The 24,142-nt window shown below is 37.7% G+C and overlaps 1 long non-coding RNA gene across 1 annotated transcript in view; it reads right to left on the bottom strand.

Annotated features, from left to right (window-relative positions):
• Positions 1 to 14,641: 14,641 nt before the first annotated feature.
• Positions 14,642 to 24,142, bottom strand: part of LOC140508872 (uncharacterized) — a 140,333-nt gene continuing 130,832 nt past the window's right edge. Inside the window, exons 2-3 of the long non-coding RNA XR_011968510.1 lie at positions 21,372 to 21,477; positions 14,642 to 15,820 (exon numbers count right to left, since the gene is read on the bottom strand). This is a non-coding gene — a long non-coding RNA (uncharacterized lncRNA). The remainder of the gene's footprint in view (positions 15,821 to 21,371; positions 21,478 to 24,142) is intronic.

Below are 24,142 nucleotides of genomic sequence, written 5' to 3'. Positions count from 1 at the left end.
AACAAACATGCTAGAGAATTTTTAAAGATAAATTTCCCTTACCACACACCTCTGAAGGAAAACTAGAGAAAATACATTCTTTCTATATCCCATGATGAAATTCCAAGAAAATCTCATCACCTTAATTGTTCAATCTTTTCTTCATATACTTGCAAAAGTAAGAGACGATATTGTTTGCTAAAGCTTAGAAAGCTAAAGAAGTGATTACTGAGATTCCTTTTCTTAAAATAAAACATAGCCTGTAGGTTGGTTGTTTAGTTTTACCTTTGTTTTGTCTTAAGAGATAATAACTGTCACAATAATTTATGCTTGTATATGTGTGTATTTAATTTTTAGCAAAGTTTAGAAATACAAACATTCTTGAAATGTTCACTCTTCCTCGATTTTTAAGAATTTTGATTGGAAAATGGGATGTCACTGTTTCCTGATGGAGCCCATTCCAGTTAGGATAATTCTAATTGTTGTGAAGTTTTTCCTCGTGTGGTTCAAGGTCCAGCATTGTCCACTACTACCCCTGATTCCTCCTTTCTGCATGGAGCTTGGCTTGTTCACTCTCACCTGTAGCCACTATGATAGATTGGGGTGGTTCTCCCTAAGAAGTAGCCTTGCTGCTACCACACTCTCAGAGGTCTAGGAGTAACCCGTGAGTGGGGAGAAGCATATCACTATTAGAAATATACTGGTAAATGTTTAATAACTGACTTTACCAAAAAAAATGTACACATGGCACATTTTTAAAAATTTGAATCTTCATTGTTAGCATTTTCTCCATCACTTTCTCCAGTCTAGACTGCGTCTTTAGACAATCAATAAAACAATAAATGCAGCCCTGGTTTGTAGCATTTGACTATTTCTGAGAGGTAAATGCTCACATTGAAAACTTAACAATCAGCTCTCTAGAGCATATATCCACTATCTCCAGCATACCCTTGTCTCTACTACTCACAACTATATGTCATGAAATTCTGCTGTTTCTCTTAAATAAATCAGTCAACACAATGTCAATAAGTCTTGAAAAATTTAATAACAAGATAAAACAATAATAGTTAAAACATTATAATACACTGATAAACTTAGATCACACTTTCCCATCAATATACAAGGTAAAGGAAAGTGGGTTGAAATTTACAAAAAAAATTATCTAAGTAGGGAAATTCATATGGTTAAGAGAGCTCATAAATCTGAACTCCAGGTCTTTTTATCATTGGTGTCTGTAGGGAATGAACTTCAATGCAAGTCACAGCACTGCACTTCTTTTGCTCTTCTCCTTTAATCTGCTTGTCAGAGCAGAAGAGAGCTACTTCTCAGTTATTCTTAGGATGTTGAGAAATCTTAAGCCTACCATCTTCAGGGTTTCCCAAATCTGCTCCCTTGACTAGGCACTAGGGCAGCATTACATCCTTTCAGCAAACAGCAGTTTCCTTAAACCTAGGATCTACAAAGCTGTTCAAGTCTGCAATCTGGGTTTCTAAGTGTTTTGTCCTTGAGTCAGAGAAGGCAGTAAATGGCAATGTAGATAAGCTTCTGAGGGTTTCCTTTCTCCTAGACTGTAGATGGCGCTAAAAAAATAAGATAGTCTGTTCCCAAGATCACATAGGTTATGGGTAGCAGAATCAGGATGTGAACATAGTATCATTAAATCCTATACTCTTTCCTTTGAAACAATGCCTTTTTCTTTTCCAAAACTGACCATTCATTCTCTGCATCATCATCATCAATAAGTAATAAGAGCATTTATTATGAACTTACTATATTCCAGGCAGTGTGCTAAGAGTGATGGATACAAGGAAGGGAGAAAGACAGTTCCTGCTCTAAAGGAGCTCACAGTCTAATGGAAGAGACAACACATAAACAACTACTTACAAACAAAATATGCCCTGGATAAGTTGGAGAGAGTTATCAGAAACAAGGAACTAGCATTAAGAGGTTTTGGAAAAGGATTCTTGTAGAAGGTGAGATTTCAGCTAAGACTTGAAGGAAATCAATGAAGCCAAAAGGCAGAGATGAAGAGATAGAAAATTCCAGGCATGGAGGACTTAATCTACATTCTCATTCTCATTGTCTTCATCATTATAATCATCATCATCATCTACATCATCATCATCATATAAGTGAAATAAAGAAACTGGGAAGACTTTATGGGCAAAGAAAGCAACCTTTAATAAAATAAAGGTAGTGGTCTGCAGTCTGCCCAGCGTGGTGTGAGATACCAAGATAGAAAGTTCATAGTTAACTCAAAAGAGTTCTTTTGACTCATATATGGCTTAAGCTGCTCAATCTACGGTACAAATGGATTGATCATTCTATGACTCAAGCACAGTGGCTTGAGCAGATCATTCTATGACTCAATACTCAGGACAGCTCATTGCATTTGTAGTCTTATATTTGTAGGTATCTTGTACTTTATAGGTCAGGTCCATCTTTTACCCAGTATGTTTTGTTATAAAGATTGTTAATATGATTACACTCTTTATTATAGTTATAGCCATACACCTAAAATTACTTTTTAGATATTTAGGAATTTAGGAATTTTCCCTGGGACTACATCATAGTTTCGGTTACACACAGGTTTTCACTCTGGACTATATTCTTATTATAAATCCCACATTTATTTCTTATCTTATTAAAATGATTGAAGATATGACTAATGTGAAAATGTGTTTAATAGGAATGTATGTGAAGAATGTTTAATAAGAATGTAAGATGGCAGAGTAAAAGGACAGACCTGCTCTAGCTCTCCCCCAATGACCCATAAAATACCTGTAAAATGACTCTAAACAAATAGTAGAGCAGCAGAAACCACAAAATGACAGAGTGAAACAGATTTCCAGCCCAAGACAGCCTGGAAGGCTGACAGGAAAGGTCTATCGCACTGGACTCAGAGCCTGGGCCACACACCATAGACAGGACTGGAGCAGGCTTCAGGGCACAGAATCACCAGTGCCATGCCAGGAAACTGCTTCACCTCCATTTGAACTGTCTTAGGAAGATTCTGAGGATCACCTGGCAGGATAAAGTACCAGATACTGAGGTCCTTGCTCAAACTGAACTGCCAAGCATTCAGAGAGTGCAACTCTGATAGGATGGTCACATTGTTCAAATGCAAAATGTACCCTTGCCAAAAAGACTATTTTATGGAGAATTCACATGGGGCAGGCAATCACATGGTGGTCAGAAGAAGCGATACAAGGACACTCTCAAGGTCTCTCTGAAGAACTTTGGATTTGACTGTACAACATGGGAGACACTGGCACAGTTCCACTCGGCATGGTGTGCCCACATCAGAAAGGGTGCTGTGATCTCTGAGCAAAGCAGAATTGAGAGAGCACAAAGTAAACATAGGATGCACAAACTTGGAGTATTCACCCCAAATATTCACATGGACTGTCTGTGCCCAATCTGTGGTAGAGATTTCTGAGCTCTTATTGGTTTCATCAGCCATAGTAAGACACACTGACACTTTACTTTATCATGGTGATGTCATTTTGGTCCTCTTAGAGAATGAAAGACAACAACCACTAAGCAGAATTAGAGACAAGAAGACTTTAAGTTTAATATATTATCTTCTCCATTCACTCTAACATGCTATAGCTTGTCCCATTCCAATGAATAACTGTCATCTCAGAACTGTGAATCAGTTTTAACTTTAGTGACTCCTTCTCTTAGAACTCAGGATACCTATTCTCTAGAGAAATAAACTATCAATGTAGACCACTCATCAAGCATCTTTTTCTAAGAGGCAGATTTAAAGCTTCCCTCACTCTCTTATGTAACAGGAAAACATCAAAAGTTAATGCCTTGAGTATCTTGCTTTGCATTACTTTATTAACCATGTATCAGCTTCAATCATTTTATTTTATTTTAAGAGCTTTTTAATTTACTTGTTTTCAGTTTTCTACAATCACTTCCATAAGTCTTAGATTTTCTCCCCTCCCTTCATGTCTCCCTCCATGAGATGGTATGCAATCTTATGTGGGTTCTACATATATATTCTTTTTTAATTCATTGTTCTATTTTATTTAAAATTTATTTTTTTCAGTTATCAACATTCACTTTCATAAGAATTTGAATTCAAAATTTTTTCCCCATCTCTCCCTAATACCCACCCCAGAACAGCATACTTCCTCCAGTCTGTCCTCCCTTCTATTACCCACCATTCTTCCATCCCCCTTCCCCTCTATTTTCTTGTAGGACAAAATAGATTTCTATACTCCATTACCTGTATAGCTTAATTTCTAGCTGCATTCTAAAACAATTTTTAACATTGATCATTAAAACTTTGACTTCCATATTCCCTCCCTCCCTCCTCACTCACCATCATTGAGAAAACAAGCAATTCAATATAGGTCATACATGTGTAACAATGCAAAGCACTTGCATAATAGTTATGTTGCAAATGACTAACATTTCCCTCTGTCCTATCCTGCCCTCAATTTATTCCATTCTTTCCCTTGACCTGTCCTCCCACAACAGTGTTTGATTCTGATTGTCCCTTTCCCCAATTTGCTGTCCCTTCTATTATCTGCCTGCTCCTATCCCTTTCCCCCATGGCTTACTGCAGGGTAAAATAGATTTCCATCTCCAATTGGGTGTAATCCCTCCATAAGCCAAATACCATGAGAGTAAGGCTCACTTATTTCCTTTCATCTCCCCCCTCTTTCCCTCCATTGTAAAAGCTCTTTCTTCCCTCTTTTATGTGAGATGATTTGCTGCATTCTACCTCTTTCTTTCTCTTACTCCTAGTATATTCCACTCAACAGTAAATTTTATTTTTTTAGATATTCTCCCTTCATATTCAGTTCACCCTGTGTCCTCTGTCTATATGTATATACACATGTATACGTATATATGTATCCATACATACATACACGTACATCTACATACCTATACATATACAATATATACATACATGCATACCCATATATGCCTACATATATATTCCCTTTATGTACTCTAATACAGAAAAAGGTCTCATGAGTTACAAATAACATCTTTCCATGTAGGAATGTAAACAGTTCAACTTTAATGATTTCCTTAAAGCTCTTCTTTCTTGTTTACCTTTTCATGTTTCTCTTGATCCTTATATTTCAAAGTCAAATTTTCTATTCAGCTCTGGTCTTTTCAACAAGAATGCTTGGAAGTCCTCTATTTCATTGAAATTCCATTTTTTTCCCCTTGAAGTATTGTACTCAGTTTTGTTGCATAGTTGATTCTTGGTTTTAATCCTATCTCCTTTGATCTCTGGAATATCATATTCCACAACCTTCAATCTGTTAGTGTAGAAGTTGCTAAATCTTGTATTATCCTGATTGTATTTTCACAATACCTGAATTGTTTCTTTCTGGCTGCTTGTAATATCTTCTCCTTGACCTCGGAACTCTGGAATGTGGCTACAATATTCCTAAGAGTTTTCCTTTTGGGATCTCTTTCAGTGATGCATCCTAGAGTTCCAGTTGAAGAATATATTTAGCTGAATAGAGGATCAATTTAAAAGCATAGAACCAGATAAATCACTCAGCAAATTGTCTAATTTGCCTGAGACCATGCCCCCACTGTGGTGCTAGTCAAGCACAACATAGACAAACTCAATTTGGCAAATAAAGCATCTGTTCAATACAGCAAGTGCATTAATCAAAGAATCATTGTGGATAGTTCCTAAATATAAAGAGACCACCAAATTTATTCTTTTTGAGTTGTAAGTTACTCTGAATGTATAGGCTTTCCTTACTCATGTTCTTCTCTGCCAAATTTATGTAAGTATGTGTTCATTCTTTCCCAGAGATACTAAGAGCATTAGTGGAAGAATGTGGTCCAGTTTTATATGTGAATTTGTATACATTTATTATTCCTACCTTTACCTTTTATGAGTACCTATGATATTATTATTGTTGTCATTGCTGTTGTTTTCACCTTATTGTTAAATAACTGGTCATGTTTAAGAACTAAAGTAGCATCATTTTAAGTAGGTGAATTTGTACATATGGAAGTCCATTAGTGGGGGCCTGAGCAGGATAGTATAGAAAGTAGGTTTTCACACAAGATTACCCTTGGGACACAAATAAAGTTTAGTATAGTTGAATGCTGTGGTCCTTCTCTGAAAACCTATACCCTCCACAGTATTGAAAGACTGGAATGAACAAGATGAATCGGAGAGTGAGGAACTAATATATCACAGACATGACCATTCAAGTTTTATACCACCAATCATAATAATAATAATACAACTAGTATTTATATTTTACTTAAAAGTTTGCAAAGCACTATACATACACTAGTTCATTGATCCTTAAAACCCTGTGGGGTAAGAGTTATTGTTGCTATTATTTTATGGATGGAAAAACTGAGATTTAGGTGTTAAGTAACATCCTCAGTCACACAACTAGTAATCATCTGAGAAAATTTGAGTTCAAGTCTTCCTGACTCTTCATCTATAACAACTAGGCCAGCCCAATTTGTTCAAATGAATGACTAAATGACTAAAAACATTTATTACACACTTACTATGTACAAAGCATTGTATTAAGCAAATAAATTAGTCCCTGTTCTCATGGAGCTGACACACCAATGGAGGAGACAGCACAAAAGGAAGATTTCCACTGTAAGTTAAAGGAAAGGTGCTATGGTCCTAATAGTCCAATAGCAAAGTAGCTAGTAATACCTCTTCTTTAATTACATTTCCACAGCTAAAATTATATCACTTTCTGATGTGAATCATTTGATAATGGTAAGAACTTTGGTGACAAGGATTTTCTTTTCTGTGTCTTCAATAGATATGACTGTAGTACCTGTGAGGTGTTACCAGGCAGCATGTCCACAGGGACATTGTGCTGAACAAGGGCAATGAATGAGAGCATGGGGCTGGAAACATGACTATTCCTGGAGCTCTTGAGGGTAGGGTCCTGAGCTAACTCTGAGAGGCAGGAGATATGGTGGCCAAAGTATTGGTGGAAGTGTTTCAATTTACCTGGCACATGCTGACTCCCATCTCCGTCTGAGGCTACATTTCAGTTTTACCAAGACTGGCTTGCCTGCATTGTAAGTGGCAATCGTTGGGAATTACCATTCTTTTCTCCATAAGAATCGTATGGCTATGAGGGTAAGACCAGAATCAGAACCAGTAGTTTAGGAAGTGCTGCCTCCAACACCACTCCTTGGCACCTAAGGCTTAGCCTATCCCATCCCAGCTAATTCTACACACAGTTCCTGTGCTTATCAGCTCATTGGTAGCAGTTGACTGGCAGCTATTGCTGGTAATAATGAGGAAAGTGGATCCTTTTTCTACAATGATTTATTCATTCAATGATGTTTCTGAGGATTGGACTAGAAGCATGTCAGGCAGTCTAGAAGACAACATTATTTCCAAGACTCTTGTTTTGTGCCCCTGCAGATCGATGCATGTTATTTGCTCTCTTTTTTTTTTCTTTCTCATGGTTCCTCCCGTTCATTCTAATTCTTTTTTACAACATAATTAATGTGAAAATATGTTTAATAAGAATGTATATGTAGAGCCTTAATCAGATTACACACCATCTTATGGAGGGGAGAGAAGAGAGAGGTGGAGAAAATTTAAAATTTCTGGAAGGGAATGTTGAAAGCTAAACAAATAATTTTTTTTAAAAATTCTGCCCCTCACTTTATCAAGGTCATAGGAGGCAGTAGTCAAGATTGTTGTGGTGTCTTGAATCTCCCAGGACACACTGTCTCCTGTTTCTTTCCTAAGAGTGCCCAGTAGCTTCAGCAAGTCTGGTTTTCCTGCCCTATGGGTGGTAGTTTGTTGGCAGTTGATTGAGATACCTGAATTTTTTTCCACTGGAGCCTTTTCTGGAGATGATATCTATAAGGGCTGGGCTCTGTTGGAAGCAAGACTAGTGGTATAGAGAGTGCTGCCACTCCCAAGTCTCCTGCACCTATTGCTAGCCACAATCTCTCTTTCCAGAATGTTTAATTATCACACAGAGATTAATTGGTCCACAGCTGCTTCCTGAGTCATTTTATTTGTAACCTTATAGGTTCTAAAATCAGAGAGCAGCTAGGTGGCACAGTGGATAGAGAACCAGGCCTGGAGTCAGGAAGATTCATCTTCCTGAGTTCAAATCTGGCCTCAGAGACTTATTAGGTTTGTTATCCTGGGCAAGTCACTTAATACTTTTTGGTTCAGTTTCCTCATTTATAAAATGAGCTGGAGAAGAAAATGGCAAACCACATCATTATCCTTGCCAAGAAAACCCCAAGTGGGATCACAAAGTCAGACATGACTGAAACAAGTGAAAACCCCAAAAACATTCTACAATCGCTTCTCTTAAGGAACAATAATTTGTGCTGTCTAGAACCATTCCTTGAACATACACCATCCTGGTGAGGTAAAAGTATTAAGTGCCAGAAGCCCATGGGGAATGAAAGTCTTTCTGAAGATGCAAGCAAATCCAAAAAACTGTGAGCTATTCTCTAGGTGGTACTGAAATAAGCCACTGGAAGGATGGGTTGGTGCCATCAGACTTGGAAAGAACAATGATCAACATACAAATCTGAAGTTTGAGCAAATAGAGTTTGGAAGATTGTAGGAATTTTTAGGGGAGAAACAAATGTATACTGTTTAGTGACTAGTTTTTTTGTTTTGGAACATATGCTTAGAAGATGATTACTCTCTAAGACAATTGAATAAAATTTTGAAAGGTAATGAGTTGCCTCCCCCTCACTAGAAGCTTTCGAATGAATGTTGGCTGTCTACTTGCCAGGGTCACTGTAGAGGGGTCTCTTACTCAGACACAGGTTGGGCCAGATGACCTCTAAAGATTGCACTCCCCCACTCAGATTCTATGATTCTTTGGCTCTGTGAAAAGATCTCACTAATCCTTTTCCTGGGACCCCTTCATATTCTGCTGCATCACCAGTGCTAAGATAGAGTTGCAAGGTATAAGAGTTTAAAGCAGTTCTGGAATAATACAAAACTGTCAGAAGTTTCAAAGAGTAGCCGCAAAGCCTGTTACAGGATTTGGGAAAGGAAGGAAAACAAAGTATTAGAGGAAAAACCTTATAGGACAGGATTGAGAAAGCTGAGGTTTTCTGTTTGCTTTGTTTTTAAGTCCCTCCAATATTCCCTTTCTCCTCTATGGTACGCCACCCTAAGGGTATCTCCTACATCCCTTTTCTCTAATTCTTTGTCCTGTCAACTGTCATGTTAAAAGATCATTCTTGATTATTTATAACCACAAAATATCTCTGTGGAGTTTTTGCCTGTCCATGGGAGAGGTTGTAAGACTCAAAGCACTCAAGACCCAAAGGACTGATTCTCTGATAGGGAATTTCATATCGTAGTGGGTGAATTTTGCCACTTGGTGGTTCATTCATTCAGCCAGTCAAGCATTTATTAAGGGCCTGATTTGTGCCAGCCATTACGGCAAAGAGTCTTCTTCAACCTCTTTACTATCATACCAGTGGTGGACTACCTATATTTATAAGAACAATCCCTTTGTGGGATTTGGAGGAAGGAAAGTGAACCAGGAAGGGACATACAAGTGGGACCCTTGACCATTTCCTTTTGCTTATATTTCTTCTTCCAGTGCTTAGTAGATGACTCTCACACAGAGTAAGCATTTCATAAATGCTAGTTGATTGACCAATTGACACTGAAACACACACTCGGGACAGAGTAATTTCTTCTAGAGGTTTATAAAAGAAATGTTAATTCCAAGGACTTTAAACTCACACTACTTTGAAGGAGTCAGTCTTCCAAGCTGTTCCAGAAATTACAAAAGAAATTGTTTATACTAGGGGACCTCACGCAGAGTACTTGATGGAGGCAAAGGCAATGCTATGTTCTCTAGCCTTCTCACACAGTGTTTGACTCTTTGGAACTTTTATGCCTCCTTCCAGGGTAAAGAGGAAGCCTGTTGTGGTGAAAAGCTCATAGAACTGGGGGTGAGGAAACCTGGGACCTAGTCCTGGTTGTGTGATTTAACTCCCCATAAAATGCTAGTCACTTTACCTCATGGGAATCTGTTTCATCATCTGTAAAGTGGGAGCATTGGGTTAAACGATCTCCAAGGTTCCAGCTCTCATTCTATCAGAGAAGGAAAGAATTTCTGCCTAGCTATCCCAAATCCATTTGCAAAGAGATTACATGCTCCCTTCCATACCATCACTCACCTTCACCAGCATATCTACATGTCCATTTATTCGTATGCCTATTTGTTTTGTTTCATTTTGTGTATTTTTGGTCAGGAAAACAAGGCAGTTGTATATTTTTAGCTAAGTCAGTCAGCCATCAGATAAACGTATTCACACTTCCTCCCCAAATGTATGCAGCTTCACCAGGATAAATAAAATCAGCATGGCACATACAGATGTTCCTTTTTACTCTAAATGAAAATGATGATAAACAGCTGCTTGAGCCTGGAAGAATTGTAGCCCAACTGTGACTCTTCTCAGCATCCCATCCCTCTTCTCTTCCTTCCCAGTTGAGAAAAGAAAGGTCGGGGCTGTGCATCTATATGCATCTTACAAACCTTTGCAGTTCCTTTTTAAAGGCCCTACAGCATTTTTCTCATGTGCCACATACAAATCTCCCTAGGAAAAGCTATTTAATTTTATTTCACCTGCACTCACTTCTTTCTAAAGGAGTCGCTTGACCACTTAACTCCAAATACCTTAAGGGTATCAGGTGCAGTCTTTCAACTCACAGTAACACTTTTCAAAAGTCTAAAGCCAGTAGGGGATAATAATGCATCTATTGGAAACTCTAGGGGAGCCTAGATAAGTCTCTTCTAATGACAGACTGATTAAAAAGGCTTTGTCCTTTCATTAGAATGCCCTGGAATAACTAATGCCGTGAATGTCTATTAGAGTGCACTTGAACATATTAGTAAGTACAGAAAGGGGTCCAGACAGGGCTTTGACTTCAGGAATTGTCACTCAGTAATAATAACAGCTAATATCTAGACAGCACTTACAGTCTTGCAAAGCATTTTACATATGTCATTTCAGCTGATCCTCACCACAACCCTATGAGGTAGGAATTATTGTCCCTATTTTACAGATTGGAAAACTGAGACTGAAAGCTGATAAGGAATTTGTCCAAGGTCATAGAGCTAGTAAACATCTGGGGCAAGATTTGAGCCCATGTATTTCTGAGTCTAAGTTCAAAGTTCAATGTTTGTGCCACCTCAGTATAAAGAAATCCATGTAAAAGAAACCCATGACCATCATGAATTAAGTCTAAAGAACATTATAAGAGCAACCTGAATGAGCTCGCAGATGTCACAGAAGTAAGTAGGATGAAACAACGAGGACTTTTCCCCAAGGCACCAATTTTTTAAAAAAATGAGTCTTCTTGATGTCCATTGTTCTCCTATCATGGTAACTTCTAGTCTTATTTTCTCATTTTACAGATAAGGTAAGTGATGCATGCCCTGAGAGATGAAGACCATTATCCAAGGTAACACAGAGGTGATAACTTAGAATGAAAAACAGGATCTTCTTCTCCTAGTTCAATGCCCTTTCAATTTGTTCCATGTTGCTTTAGTGAATCTAAACACATTTCCGCAAAGCCTGACAACAAATCCAACCAGGCACAGAACAATTGTCTCAGTGATCCACTTGCCCTTGGGATGAGACAACCTTAGCCAGAGATAGATGAATTCAACGGTATTTACAAGTCCCAGGCAAAATCCCTCTTCTTACAGGAAACCTTTCCCAATCTCTCTCAATACTACTAGTATTATATTAGTATATTAGGAACCTTCCCTTTTATTGATTATTTCTCATCTATCCTGTATATAACTTGTTTGGATGCAGTTATTTGCATACTGTCGCTTCCAATATTCTGTGAACTTCATGAGAATAAGGACCGTCTTCTTTTATTGTTCTTTGTATCCCCAGCACTTAGCACAGTAACTGGCACATAGTAGGTGCTTCATAAATACTTATTGACTGACTGACTACAGCTAAAATAAAATCTATCATGTCCTACTTCCTCATGACCCAACTAATAGCAATCATGCAAAATCTTTACCTCTCAATGTCAACAGAAGGAAAACACTCCATCTTCCAAAACAACACATTTTCATGGGCTATCCCTCCATGCCTAAAAATCTCTCCCTCTTCACCTCTGTTATTGGGATTCCCTGGCTTCCTTCAAGTCCAATCTAAATTTCCACTTTCTATAAGAAGCCTGTACCAATATTCCTCAATATTAGTACTGTCTTCTCTCTGTTGATTTTCTCCATTTTTTCTATTTGTACATAAGTATTTTCAAGGTATGTCTCCCATTATACTGTGAGCTCCTTGAAGTACAGGGACTGTCTTTTGCCTTTCTTTGTATCCCCAGCTCTTAATACAGTGACTGGCATGTAGCAGGTGCTTAATAAATGCTTGTTGGCTTGGCATGATTTGACTTGATCATATCAAAAAATTAATAAATGTCTCATCAAGGGGGCAGGGATTCAAAAGGGAACCCAAGCCCCTTGCTATTACCACTTAGTTTGTGTTTTTAAATTCATACTGAATGTATGAAATACCAAGTCTGGTCTTTGCCATCTTCCAGGAAGAGCAATTACCAGATATAGCCAGATGCTGGGCATTTACCTTCTTTTTGTTTACAGCCAAAGGAACAGAACCGCTGAAAGCTGGACCATAATATAATTGCACTGAGGCAGACACTGTAGTGCAAGGTCCCTATCCTGTTTTGGTCTCCAGAATCCAGAGCTCATAATTTTAACCAAAAATGGACCCAGGATTCAAACATCAAAAATGTGATCTTCCTCCAACTAATCTTTCCATTCTTGCTCCAAGCACTGATTTCTCTAAAAATTTCAGAGAGAAGGGTAAGGGAAAGGATTTACAGCCTGCTGGGTTTGAAGTTTTATAGCCATGTTTGATTGTCAGGTTCCTATTCCTTATGGGACAAAAGTGATATTTCATTCCAATCAATGATCTGTTCTATTTTCTCTGAGCAAATATTTATCTTTTAGGTAAAATGTTCTTCCTTCAAAAGAACAAAAGAATCATAAAATAGGAATATTGGCAAGGTAGATAAAAATGAAGGAGTAACATAAGAGCATGCAAATACATCTGTAATGTACTGTTTATAAATGTTAGGGGCAGAGGAAAAAACTGGGTCACCCAGTATGCCTCTTCCATCAACATCTAAGTAGAATAAATTATGGTAGTGACTTGGGAAGTGACTCACTCAGGTCAATTGGACAGAAAATTTGGGGAAAGAAGGAGAGAAGGGTAAGCTAAGACCCTGTGAGCCCACTAACTGCCTACTCATGCAAAACTAACAGCCTGTGGTGTTGCCAGTCTGTTTGTTTCTGCTCTCTTAACCACCACTGGAAGTCTCTATAAAATGGATATGGCTGAAGTCTCTCTTACTGATCACAAAAAAGGCTGAAATGAATGAGACAGCCAGACTATAATTGGTCCCCACTTCACCCATGCAGGTTCGAAGAACTCAAAATTCTTCTGGCTTATGAGAAGATAAACACAGAGAAAATTAATCAAGGGCCAGACAGTGAATTGACCCTCCCAGACAGCATGTATGTCAGTGAAGCTTAGACCAATTCAAGCAGAGAAGTTGAAGAGGGAGGCTGTGGGTAATGTGAGCCAGAGCAGATAATTCTTGAGATCCATGGGAAAAGAAAGAGAAAAAAAAACCCAGGTGACAAATGTTTATAAGTTGTCAAGTGTGGAAATTATTCCTGGAGAATAAACTCTAGGGGTGATATTTTACCCAGATTTGTTATCTAGTACTTTGGATGAATATAAAGAGGAAACATAGGAAATAATATCTGTAAAAAATACTTTGAAAAGATAGGTTACTATTATTATCATTTCAATATTTGAAGGGATATCAAAGGCAAAGGGAGAAGAGGCAGATTTTGTTTCAATACGAGAGATAATTTCCTACTGGTTAGAGCTTCCTCAAAGTGGAATAGGATGTTTTAGGAGGCAACCGGTATGTTAGATGTCACCTTGTTTGGTACTTTTTAGGGTCAGGTAAAGGAAACTCAGCCTTTAAAAACTCAAGAGGGAAGAAAACTATAAATTAAGACAATAGTGAAATATAAAACAAAACGAAACAAAATAATGGGTAGGAAAATCAACTTGCAGTTCAAGAAGGGACTTCTCCATGGAAAAGGGAAGTCAGCTAGTGGCCATCACCATGACTATGAAATGTTCCTTTCTTCCTTTTATGGACAGTGAAATCAGAAACATATAAATAGACCAGGGCACCGCCCCCAGCAAAGCATTTGACAAAGTCTGCAATGTTGTAGAGAATAGAAATAAAGAAATATGGGTGTGTAACAGTGTAGTTAGAAGGATTTCTAGTTGAGTGAAAATACCTAAGTACTGCTGTTTGTTGGATCAGTGTCAACCTGGAAGGAGTTCTCTGTCTTCCATCCTGTTTTGTTCAACATTATTATCAATACTTGGCTTACAACATAAATAGAATATGAATCAAAATTGCAGAAGCTGGGAAGGAAAGCTAATAACCTGTTTGATAAAAACAGGATCCAAAAAGAGAACTGAGCAAATTTAATAAGATGAAATTCAGTAGACATTAATTATAAAGTTCCATACTGAGACTCAAAAAAAATCAGCTGCACAAATACAACGTGGGGAAGATAATGCTACACAACAGTTTGTGTGAGAAAAAGGACATTTTAATTGACTGCAAGCTTTATAATGTGCAGTGGCTTCTAAAAACATTACTAACCTTTTCCCCTTGTTTTATGGTCTGCACCTGTGATTTTGAGTAAAGTCCTGCTACCAATGCATATCTGCAACCATTATCCAATTTACAGTCTTGTCAAGTTACCAAGGGTATTGAGAAGTAAGATGACTTGAGCAAAGTCACAGAGCCTGAATGTTCCAGAGGCTAGACAATAATGGAGGCTGTCCTGACTCCAAGGCCAGTTCTCTATCTTATGTTACCCTAGGCTGTGTTAACAGGAATGCCAAGCTCAAACAGGATAATGGATGCATTGTCCTCTGCTTAGGCAGAGAATTATTGAGTAGCATTGTGTTCATTTCTTAGTACCCCATTTTAAGAGGGCTCGTGGGATCAGAGACTTAAAGCTAGAAAGGACCTTAGAAGGTCTCAAGACCAAACCTCTCAAAGAATCTGAGACTGAGAAAGTTAAATTACTTGCCCAGGTCACACAGCTAGGAAATATATAAGGCAGGATTTTAACTTGAGTCCAAGTTTAGCTTTTTGTGCACTGATTCACCTAACTGCCTCATTTACAAAGCCACAAGAGAACAATCAAGATACTGAGAGAAATGGTGATGTTTTGTCTGAAAAGGAACTTTCTGGATACAACTCACAACTTACTCAGAATTCAGAATTATTTTTTTTAAGCTTCCTTCATATCTTCTTACCTTCTATAGAGTTTCTTCCTTTCTTGTGGACTTTTCACAGAACACCCTCCATGACAATACTCCTTTGGTGACATGACAGCATGTCCTTTTTTCATGCAACTTGAACAGAGACAACATATTGCTTAATGTGTTGAATTTAGTTGTAGCTAAGCTTTGATATCTGCCTGTGTTTATGGGTCTTTAAAAATAATTTTCAGGGATAAAGGAAGGAGAAAGAGATAGACAGAGATAGAGGCAGACTAAGAAACAAAAAAAAAGAGAGACAGGCAAAGATAATTTACAGAGACAGATACAGTGCTATAAAATCCCTTATATTGTATAATCCTGGTTTAAAGCTTGACATCAGTGCACTAAGTATTGAATAAGATTTCTGTCCAATTCTCATGTGTTACAGTTTCCATTGAAACAGGACTCTGTTCTGGTGTTCTTCCAACTCAACCTAAAAGATAAGAGAATAAAATTGTGTAACTGACTATAGTAGAGGTTGAGATTCAGTATCTATCAGAAAAGTTTCTACCAAGAAGCATTGAAACGAGGCAATTCAAACCTTTTGGAAGATTTGGAGAAAGATTATTGAAGGGAAACATGAGTTGTGCAAATTTTGCAAGTTAATTTATTTCTCTGGTCCATGGTTTCGCCACCTGGAAAATAGCGGTTCAAAAGCTTCTCTAAAGTCCATTTCAGCTTTAATTGTCTATGATACTATAAGACATTTTGAATGTCAGGTTGATTATTCAAATTAAACTTTTAACATACAGAAAGTTTGAGAGATAGTTTCTGGGTAATTTATCATTTTATTGATCATGTTAGCAATAATTTACAAAAAGGGATGAGTGGCAAAGACTCTTCATGGAATCCACTCAACACTTATATACTCTTGGAAGAGAGTGCTCCTGAGGATGGCAATCAACTCTGACTGGTTAACAATTAATGATAAGTATTAATATTATTATGGGAGGTGATATGTTTATTGTAATGAGGGGCTAGGGGACATGCCTCTGATCATTCAGTCTTAGACTGAGACCTATCTCTTACCCAGACGACCTCTGCCTAGGGCAACCTAGACAAAAGGGGCCCATCTCTGCTCAGACTTGGTTAAGTGGAACACAATGGATTTAGATTAAGGTTGGCTGGGATAACATCTCGCCCTCAAGATCAAAAGGTATGTACCCCAGGGATTTTGGCAACATGCATCAACAATGTCCTCCAGATGCTGGCTTGACCTACTAAAGAATGAGGATCTAGGAAGGGAAAAAACCTGGATCTCCCCAATATTTGCTTATTTAATAGTCCTTTCTCTATGAAAAGCAATTTCTCAATCACTATAATTTTTGTGGCAGTATATTTTTGAAATATTTCACTCTTTAAAATTCTTTTTAGGTTTAAATATTATAAAGTGTTGATGGAAGGACTCTTCTGAGATGGACAGAGAATTCTTTGTGGGTTTTTCCATTAGTATCTTTTAATTGGAGTACCCTTTTGTTTTTCTTTACTATTCATTATTCATGGAGTTTAATAACTTTATCATTTGTTTTCAAATGAAATCTCTTGCTTTCAAGATATTTTACTCCTTAAATGTTGTTAGTTTTAATCACAATATTTCTTTCATTGGATTTTCTTAAGCCGTCTATTTTGTATTCAAGCAGATGTTCGCAAAATAAATATTCATGGTACATTTATGCAGTTCATAATTCCACATGTAACAGGTTGTTTCAAATGAGTTTACAGACTTCATTTTCATCTGGCTCAAAAAAATGCTCCCAGAATAATATTTCAGTGGCATTTATACATCTAATAAAGATGTAGTCATTAAAACAACCTCTCCTCTTGTCAATCATCCAGAGCAAAAACATCATCTGCCATGATTCAATTTCATTCTGAAAGGGTGATGCTTCTGGCAGTGCCAAAACGGTGCAAGGAAAGTAGGATTTCTTTTCTTACAATGGCATTGCAGATAGCACCATTGGTGCATGGAGGACAAAATAAGAATTTAAAGAAATTGTATGGGCTATTTTCTCCAAGGTAAATATGCAACGCTTTGCTGTACTGCTGTTATGAATATTATAAGGTTTTACAGGATTAAATTTAATCTAGACAGGAGAATTCATTTTCTTCCTCCCTGCTGAAATGAAATCTCCTCTTGGGAGCTGCCAAATGCACTATTTAAGATACACTATAATTGCGAAACTTCAACATATTCCTAATACATCTCTTCTTTCACTGTTTCTGTCAAGATGACTTAACTTTTTGTCTGCAGCTCATTTTCATTTCTGAATAATAGAAGTCATAATACTATGTGGTTCCTTATGCTAATCATTCACTCTGTCTACAAATATATATTATCTGCCTATTATGTGTCACCATCATTAAAAGGAAAAGAGGCCCCAGGTCTCCCCGATATGCCATTGAACACAAAATGTCTCATCTCTATTTATAATTATTAAAACATTGCAATGTCCATGAAAACACAATTTGTCCATTTTCTTTCCTTCATAGGAAGTGCTTCTAGGAAACACTTTCAAGTTTTAATTTGGCAGAGCACAGCCTAGCACGGACTATAGCCCAGCATGAGCCATGTGGCACAGCAGGGACAGAACCCAGAACAGGCTTCAGGGAGCCACTGGCAGCAGTAGTTCCTGTACTGCTCAACCCACAAACACCACAGAAAGCTTCAAAGGTCAGTGGGAGGGCTCCTTCACCTAGGTGAGGGGAGCATGATATGAACCTGCCAGCAGTAGCCACTGCAGGGGAAGCCTCTGTTTTTGGAGCCCTCCACCTAGAGCCCCTGGGGGAATTGAGCAGCTTATCTAAATCTAAGCCCTGAGTGCCAGCCCTGGGAGACCTCAAGCTAAAGCCCCTGGGGGAACTGAACCACTGATCTAAATCTCAGCCCTGACCTTGGCGCTGGTTTGAGGAGGAGAACTGATGTGGTGGAGTTCGAGGCTGTTGTGATGAGGAAATTCCAATTGCAGGTTCTGGGCAGAAAAGTTTTTGGGTGTTCCCAGACAAGTGTGCAGGCCAGGAAAGGAGTAAACTCCTCTCCCTTGATTGTGCCACCTTGCAAGAACTGAGAATTTACAGGTCCGCAGAGTTTGCCCTCCTCTTGACAAAGGACTCAAAAGTCAAATAACTGGCTGGGAAAATGCCCAAAAAAGGGAGAAAAATTAAGACTATAAAAGGTTACATTCTTGGTGAACAAATATTTTCTTCCATCCTTTGGGATGAGGAAGAACAATGCATACCATCAAAGGAAAACAAGGTTTCTGCATGCAAAACTGCCAAAATAAATATGCAATGGTCCCAGGCTATGGAAGAGCTCAAAAAGGATTTTGAAAATTAAGTAAGAGAGGTGGAGGAGAAATTGGGAAGAGAAATGAGAGAGATGCAAGAAAAGCATGAAAAGAGAGTCAACAGCTTGCTAAAGGAGACCCAAAAATTGTTGAAGTAAATAACACCTTTAAAAAAAGGCTAACTCAATAGGCAAAAGAGGTTCAAAAAGTCAATGAGTAGAAGAATGCTTTAAAAAGCAGAATTAGCCAAATGGAAAAGGAGGTTCAAAAGCTCACTGAAGAAAATAGTTCTTTAAAAATTAGAATGGAACAGATGGAAGCTAATGCCTTTATGAAAAACCAAGAAATTACAAAATAAAACCAAAAGAATGAAAAAAATAGAAGACAATGTGAAATATCTCATTGGAAAAACAACTGACCTGGAAAATATATCCAGGAGAGACAATTTAAACATTATGGGACTACCTGAAAGCCATCAAAAAAAGAGCCTAGACATCATCTTTCATGAGATCGTCAAGGAAAACTGCCCTGATATTCTAGAACCAGAGGGTAAAATAAATATTGAAAGAATCTACCAATCACCTCCTGAAAGAGATCTGAAAAGAGAAACTCCTAGGAATATTGTAGTCAAATTCCAGGATTCTCAGGTCAAGGAGAAAATATTGCAAACAGTTAGAAAGAAACAATTCAAGTATTGTGGAAATAATCAGGATAACATAGAATCTGGCAGCTTCTAAATTAAGGGATTGAAGGGCATGGGAAAGGGTATTCCAGAAGTCAAAGGAACTAGGATTAAAATCAAGAATCACCTAGCCAGCAAAACTTAGTATAATACTTCAGGGGAAAATGGTCATTCAATTATAGAGAGCCCTTTCCAGCATTCTTGATGAAAAAACCAGAACTGAATAGAAAATTTGACTTTCAAACACAGGAATCAAGAGAAGCATGAAAAGGTAAACAAGAAAGAGAAATCATAAAGGACTTTCTAAAGTTGAACTTTTTACATTCCTACATGGAAACATAATATTTGTAACTCTTGAGACTTTTCTAGGTATTTGGGTAGTTGGAGGGATCACACATACACACACACACACATATGTGTTACATAATATGCATATAAATACATATGTGTGTGTGTCTGTATATATATATATATATATACATATATATATATCTATATATATATATATATATAGACAGAGAGCAGAGGGTGAGTTGAATAAGAAGGGATGATATCTAAAAAAATAAAACTAAAGGATGAGAGAGGAACATATTGGGAGGAGAAAGGGAGAAATGGAATGGGGCAAATTATCACTTCTAAAAGAGGCAAGAAAAAGCTTTTTCAATGGAGGAGAAAAGGGAGGAGGTGGGAGGGAAAAAGTGAAGCTTACTCTTCACATTTGGCTTAAGGAGGGAATAACATGTTCACTCAATTTGGTATGCAAATCTATCTTACACTACAGGAAAGTAGGGGAGAAAGGGACAAGTGGGGTGAGACGAATGATAGAAGGGAGGGCAAATGGGAAAAGGGAGTAATTAGAAGTAAATACTTTTGGGGAGGGACAAGGTCAAAAGGGAGAATAGAATAAATGGAGGACAGGATAGGATGGAGGGAAATATAGTTAGTCTTTCACAACATGACTATTATGGAAGTCTTTTGCAAAACTACACATATATAGCCTATATTGAATTACTTGCCTTCTCATTGGGGATGGGTGGGGAGGGAGAAAGGGAAAGAAGTTGGAATTCAAAGTATTAGGAATGAATGTTGAGAACTGTTTTTACATACAACTGGGAAATAAGAAATACAGGTATTGGAGTATAGAAATCTATCTTGCCCTACAAGAAAAGAGACAACATGGGGATAGGAAAGGGAAGAGTGTGAAAGTAGGGAGGACATATTGAGGGAAGGGTTAATCAGAATATAAGGTGTTAGGGGGTGGGAGGAGGGGAGAGATGGGGAGAAAATTTGAAACTCAATATTTTGTGGAAATAAATGTCAAAAACTAAAAATAAATAAATATACATTAAAAATTTTTTTAAATAAAAAAAAAAGCTTTAGTTCATCTTTGCATCTCTGAGAAAAAAATGTCACTAGAGCTCATAATGGCTCTTCCCAGTCTTTGCCATACATCAGTAGGAGCTAAGGTCTCACTTATTCTAAGTCCCTTTCTCTCATCACTCCTATTCTGCCAGGGCAGCAGAGGGAGGAATATTGCAAAGGAGAAACTTCTATTGAAGGAACCACAATAGAATGGAACATGAATTGAAGTGGTTCAACATGTTTTGTTAGGTTCTGATATCCTACAATCACCTTTCCAAGACCAATTAACTCCTGTTCTGGAAGACTGTGGTGAATAGTTTAAAATTCCTCCTGGCTTCCCCTCCATCATGCAAGATTCACATTTACCTTACATTTTAAGGTTCTTGAAATACATGATATAAAATATATCTTTATTCTCTAGTTCTGAACAGCAAGCAAAAATTTTAAAAGGATGCATAAGCTCACAAACGTGTTTGCACTGCTCTGGAGGTTTTCCAGTGCAAAGTTAAATTGGAAAATAGATTCCCTATAGATGCTGGAATTCTTCTGATTCTTTATGCTACAGATGACATTATGCTGATTGTACTATGCCCCAGAACATCAAAGACTTTTAAAAATAATATCTTTAACATAAGATTAGGTAAGAAGAACCTTACCTAAAGATTCACAGGAAGAAGACCCAAACAGCTGAAGAAACCAGAGCCAGACTGTGGTGTGCAGTTGGATGAGCAACACAAATAGCTAATCCACTAGTCTGCAAATCTGGAAAAGACAATAGATGATGAATTTGGCATAGAATTAAATAGTAGGAAGAGAGCAGTGGGGATTGCCTTCAGGGAATTGTTATCCTTTTTATAATTTCATACTTCTCCCTGAAATAAATGCTCAAAACAATGGAGGGCAGGGGAAGACTTAAGTATATCCAGCAAGAAAGTGTCCAATTTTTTAATAATATCTTTTCAGCAAAGAATTATACTTGTAGAATTTTATAGCTCCAGCATATTACCAATGATTAACTGCATGGCAAAATTAGCATAAATACATAATCAGAGAAATGAATGCCTACAAATGAAAGTGACTCAAATATGACAAGAGTAAGGGAAAACAGATGGCCAGTTTGTATGATCACTTGGTATCTAGACCATGTTAAGAGACATAGAGGAAGGCATCTAGAAGACTGGGTGCCTGCCCTATGGGAGATTTATAGGAAGAAGCAGATAAGAACTATAAATGTTGAGAATATGTGGATGGGCATAATCTGCACCACCGAAGAGAACACCCATATAAAAGGTCCAGCAAAGTACTCGGTATTAAAGTTTACAAAGTGTTTTCTCACAACAGCCTTCTAAAGTAGGCAGCCTAAGGATTTGTATCTGTTTCACAAAGGAGAAAAGAAAATCTCAGTAAAATTAAATGACTTGTCTGGGATCACAAAATGACCATCAAAGCTAGCAATTCAAACTCATTTCTTGCGGTTCTAAGATCGGGCTACTTTCCAATGCAACAAACTATGCTTCCGCTTCACCTAAAAAATTTCTAGACTCTATACGTTGTCTTTGACTAAGTAAGGTTTATGTTCCACTGATTATATCAGAATGATTTACTTCCAAATGAAAGGTGGTAAGTTATCTTTGACTGGCAGTTTCACCACCACCACCACCACCCTCCCCCAGACATTTCCCTCTACTCAGGAGGGATAGATGAATACATGGCCACTATTACCTTAAAATTTTCCAAAGGGACACAAGGAAACACAAAATGTCATCACTATGGACAGCTCCCCTTTCTCCATACTCACACACCATCCCTTCTAGCTATAGGAAAGCACTGATAGTGGCACCTATCTTTCATCTGCCTCTTTTTGAGTCGGGTCGTATAGTTCAATTAACACATTTGCTCTCTACCTTCTCTATATAGAAACACAGAATTTCACATTAGGATAAGATGTTAGAATCCATAGGACTCTTTATTCCACCATTTCCAAAAATAGGTCACACAACCTTTGCTTTAAGTGCTTCAGTGAAATTGAATCCACCACTTTCCAAGGGATCCCATTACACTTTGGGATTACTCTAGAGCTGGGGTTTTTAATCTTTTCAGTTTCATAGACTCCTTTGGAAGTGTAGAGAAGCTTACAGACCCTTTTTCAGAATGTTTTTAAATGAATAAAATATATAGGATTATGATATATTTTACCTATAGTTATCAAAATATATTTTTTCAAAGCAAATTCACAAAACCCAGGTTAAGAACCTCATTTCTAGGGGGTAGGATGTTTTTTCTTAAATCAAACCAAAATTGGCCTCTTTGCCACTCTCACTGATTTTACTCACTTGACAATAGGGGTGCTAGTTATTTATCCCACTTCTGATTTGGAATTATATCTCTATGACTGGTGATCCTATCCATGGGGAATAATTAGAATGAACCAAAATTCTCTCTTCTAGAAACTGACATCTACCTTTCCAGTCTCTTATGCCCCCTTATTATATGTGTGATGATGTGATCCTATGCTGTGACTGTTAAGTGCTTGATAAAACAAGGACTGGATATTCGAGTGTTTGAAACAGGGCTAGGAGCTGAGGAAGCAAAATCCCTCTAAGACATAATTGTACTATGGAATCTTGGCAAAAAAAATCATATTACCAGCAGGCAGCTGGAACTGGAAGTAGCTGAAATGCTTCAGAGTATACATGAATATAGCTTTTTTTGTATCTGGTGTTTTTACAATGTCCAAACAGTCTTCTCTGATGTTTGACTAACCCACCAGACCCTTAGGTGCACAAAGATAGAGAAAGCAAGAGAGATGTGGGTGGAAATTTACAGAAGAGGCTGAAATTATTAAGAAAGCTAGACCCCAGACTTCCAATTGTCTTGACTGAAGATCTGTGATTAAAACTTATTTCTGTATCAGAAGTAAAAGGGTGTGAAATGATTAAGTTTAGGGGTGGGTTTTGTTTCGTTTTGTTTTGTTTCGGTAAATGACCTTCAATTTGTAAATGACTTTCTTAGTGCAAATAAGATTTCCCTTGCAACTTTGATAGAAAGTCTTAAGACAATCAGTTTGCCCTCCAAATGAAAACTTAAGTGTAATTTCTGCCACGTTAACAAAGGGATAAGGCATTTGCCAGGTTCATAGAACACTGGCATTTCAGAGGCTCTAACTGAAAGGTATGCTAATTCCCCCAACAACTAATGAAACCCAGTGTCTCCTCTGAATGCTCCTCAGGGCTTTGGTAATTGGGATCACCCCTGCAGCACAACTAGGAAACCCTTTTGATTCAATGTACTAACCTGTACCTTCCCTCAGCCTTTGAAAATCATCATATCCCCAACAACTAAAAATAAATAAAATAAAAATACTGACACTATCAGGTTAGTACAACTTTTGCAATTCAGGCCTGAAAAATTTCTGTGACTCCTGGCC

This window comes from Notamacropus eugenii, chromosome 5 (genome assembly GCF_028372415.1).
Source record: "Notamacropus eugenii isolate mMacEug1 chromosome 5, mMacEug1.pri_v2, whole genome shotgun sequence".
Taxonomy (NCBI): Eukaryota; Metazoa; Chordata; class Mammalia; order Diprotodontia; family Macropodidae; genus Notamacropus; species Notamacropus eugenii.
Note: the sequence above shows the minus strand (reverse complement) of the source record. Positions and strands in the feature narration are given on the sequence as shown.